The following is a 4,169-nucleotide window of genomic DNA, read 5'->3' as shown; positions in this document are numbered from 1 at the left end:
CGGATCAAGAACGAATACTCGGTAAGAAATCCCAATCTCAAACCAAATATCCGTGGAAGAAGAACTAGAGCTACAAGAATTCCCACCTATGAAACTCCTGAACCTTTCCAGTTATGCAATTAGGTGTTGGGGATACAGGGGAAGCATAATATCTCACCCAAATCTAGCAAATCCTACATCCAGCTGTATCCATCCTTCAACACATAACCGAGAAAAACTTCGGAAACCATCTACCTCAACCTTCGAAAAGCATCCGTTATACAAGTTATGGCGATACTCCCGAACTCCCGCCCCAGTACTGCGTGGCGTCGAGGTTATCTCACCAACGAACTGCATACAAGAGATTTTCAATGTCGGCGTACTAAACTCAGGTATTCCAGAACTGCAATAATAAAATTATGACGACAACACCTCGGAGCTCAACTCCCCGGGACAATGCCACAAAACCACTGACAGGAGGCACCAAGACAATGTTCTCGTCACAAAACTATCGGAACGATTCCAAGATACCCGCGTGATCCTAAAAAAATAGTGAAATTTGAGAAGAGAAGAGTCAAAACTATACATCAGGATGCCTTACCAGAGCGATGAGGAGACTAGGAAGTAAAAAAATTCCTAAACTCTCCGATATATAATTCCTAAATGACTCAAAACATTTTTCTAAACACAACTCGACTGCTAAAAACGATCAATCAGTGGGGCTCCTAAGGTCGGGGAAGGCTCTGATTAGCAACTTGTCATGCCCTCGATGCGGCTATAGCTCCCACGTATCAAGGCACGACTTAGAGACATAACCGCATTGAAAGCAATGTCGCAAGTTAGGCAATATTCACAACATCCCATGTAATATAAATAATAAAGGGGAGATACATAGTTGGCTTACACTCGCCACGTCAATCAAAGTGCATAAATAACATTACAACATTCAAACACTCATGGCCCGACTATGACGCCAAAATAAAAGAACAACCCAACATGCGACACGGTCCCGATCACCCCAACTGGGCACCACTACTAATCATCAGGGAAAGACACGTAGTATCATTGAGAGTCCTTGTCGAACTCCCACTTGAGCTCAAGCGCGTCATCTGGAACGGAGTCATTAGGCCCTGCATCTAGTTTGGAAGTAATCCATGAGCCAAAGGGACTCAGAAATCTCGCACGCTCGCGATCAAGACTATTTAAGCTTAATAGGTAAGGCAAGGTAATATGTGGAGCTACAGCGGGCGACTAGCTTATATGGTGGCTATCCTGTTCGCAAAAGAGAGCAAGAAGAGGACGAAAAGCGCGAGCGAGAAACTAGAGGACAACCTGCGCAAGCATTACTCCAACACCGTGTTCACTTCCCGGACTCCGCCGAGAAGAGACCATCACGGTAACTCACACTGTTGATACATTTTAATTAATTTAAGGTTCAAGTTATCTACAACCGGACATTAACAAATTCCCATCTGCCCATAACCACGGGCACAACTTTCGAAAGTTCAAAACCCTCCAGGGGAGTCCCAACTTAGCCCATGACAAGCTCTCATGGTCAACGAAGGAATAGACCTCCTCCCGAGACATTCTGATCAGACTCGGTATCCCGGTTCATCAAGACACTTCGACAAGTCAAAACCAATCCAGCAACACCGCCCGAATGTGCCGACAAATCCCGATAGGAGCTGCACATATCTTGTTCTCAGGGCACACTCAAATGAGCTCTCCATACAACTAAAACCAAACCTCGAGTTTCCCCGAGGGGGCGCTGCACAGGACTCTAGTTCGGACCAACACTCAGAGGAGCACTGGCCCGGGGGGGTTTAAATAAGATGACCCTCGGGCTCCGGAAACCCAAGGGAAAAGAGGCTAGGTGGAAAATGGTAAAACCAAAGTTGGGCATTGCTGGAAAAGCTTTAATCAAGGAGAACTATGAAGGGGTTCCCATTATCACCCAACCGCGAAAGGAACGCAAAATCCGGGAACATAACACCGATATGATGGAAACTAGGGCGGCAAGAGTGGAACAAAACACTAGGTGAGAGGCCGAGCCTTCCACCCTTTACCAAGTATATAGATGCATTAAGATAACATGGCAATATAATGATATCCCAACAAGTAAATAATGTTCCAACAAGGAACGGTCTCCAATCTTCACCTGCAACTAGCAACGCTATAAGAGGGGCTGAGCAAAGCGGTAACATAGCCAATCAACGGTTTGCTAGGACATGGTGGGTTAGAGGTTTGACATGGCAATTTAGGAGGCATGAAAAGAAAGTGGTAGGCATCATAGCATAGGCATAGCAAAAGAGCGAGCATCTAGCAAAGCAAAGATAGTAGTGATTTTGAGGGTATGATCATATTGCCTGCAAAGTTGTCATAGTTGACTTGATCCTCATAAGAAAACTCAACGGGCTCCTCGTTAGCGAACTCGTCTCCCGGCTCTACCCAAACAAGACAAACAAGCAAAAGGAACACAATCAACCACGTGCAATGCTCCAACAACATGATGCAAACATGGTATGCTATGCGGGATGCGATATGTGGTGCATATGCGAGATTTGACAAGGAATTATTGAACATGGCTTCAACTTGAAAATCCAAGAGTGCCACTGGAAAGGTGAGGTGATTTCGGTTTAAATCGATATAAAGGTCACCAGAATCAGATGCATGGTTTGGAAATGGCAAGCAAAACAAATATGGCACCGGTCTGCGATAAACATCAAGTAGCCATCTAAATGCATCAAGATAAATATGCTACAGCACTCAAACATGACAACAAAATCCATGGAAGGGATCAACTCATGATTCTTGACAAAAGATGAACACTAAGCTACGGCCAATTCATCCATTAACAGGTTCAAACAAGCATGGCAAAAATGTAAACGATAACAGGTTTCAGACTTAGTGAAATTAACACAAGTCTGGACTTTAACATCAGGTAGCACACTTTGGAGCATGAAAACTATATGCTACAAGAACTAAACATGGCAAAGCAAGGCATGACATGGAGCTACTCCAAGCACTTAACAAAAGTTCCTTAGTGACCTTGAGCCAAAAGGGATCAGAAAATACACTTGCAAGCATGTGAACATGGCAAAAACATAATCAGATTACAAACTTGGTGAAAAACTGGAGCATGCAAATCTGTTAACGAGTAGGCATGTTCACGAGCTTGATGCACTCACTACGGAGCATGGCATGACAAAATAAGCATACACCCATCAAGAATACATATCATAGAAGATAGACATGGCAAGAACAACAACATTGCATGCACGGATCAATAACAACATCCTCGGCAAAATCGCTAACAAGTCAACAATCTGCCAGGAATCACGAAATAGCAAAAGTAGAGCTCGATTGACTCAAGCTAGGTTGCTCCAAAATTGCAAACAAAGACATGGGTGAATAGATCACCACAATGTTAACAAATTATCCTTACTGATCATCCTCAAAAGAGGCACGGATCACTAGGAAACAACATGAACATATGGCATATTGACAAAATCAGATCAAGGACTTAGTGAAATTCTAAGTCCCTGAAATCAGCATTAACGAATGCACTACTTTGCAAGCTTGTGCTAGTCACCACACATATCAAAAAAATACATGGTAAGCACCTATGTAAAGATGGCATGGCATATAACAAAACACATGTAGAGCTCAGGAGCATATCATGCACACATTAATCATGGAAAAAATGACAAATAGCTATTTGATGAAACAGATCTGACAATTATATTATATAGCCCACTTCCAACAGCATTTCGGGTATCAAGATGAGCTCAAATGAAAATGATGCAATGAGATGAAATGATGTACTCTCTGAGGCAAACATTTTGATATGCTACACGCTCAAAACGGAGTTACGAATGCGGAGTTACGTCATGATGAAAAACGCAAAAAATATAAGGGAGAGGGGGAAAGTCAACCTTGAGATCCAGGGTTTACTGTAGCCCCAATCCGGATCTCGCCGGAACAGTAGCGGAGCGCGGCGCCCGAGGATGCTCGCCGGAGTTTGCTGTTGCCGAGGCGCTCGCCGGCGACGAGGAGGCGGCGGAGGAGGTGTTGGGGCGACGCGGCGCCGGAGCGGTGCCGGCTGGCTGCGGTGGACACGGCGACCGAGGCGGCGAACGCCGGTGGCGGGCGGCGGCCGGTCGGTGTCGGAGGCGGTGGCCGCCGGAGCG

The sequence above is a fragment of the Triticum dicoccoides genome, chromosome 4A (genome assembly GCF_002162155.2).
Source record: "Triticum dicoccoides isolate Atlit2015 ecotype Zavitan chromosome 4A, WEW_v2.0, whole genome shotgun sequence".
In the NCBI taxonomy this organism is placed as follows: Eukaryota; Viridiplantae; Streptophyta; class Magnoliopsida; order Poales; family Poaceae; genus Triticum; species Triticum dicoccoides.
This window is presented reverse-complemented; position numbering follows the sequence as displayed.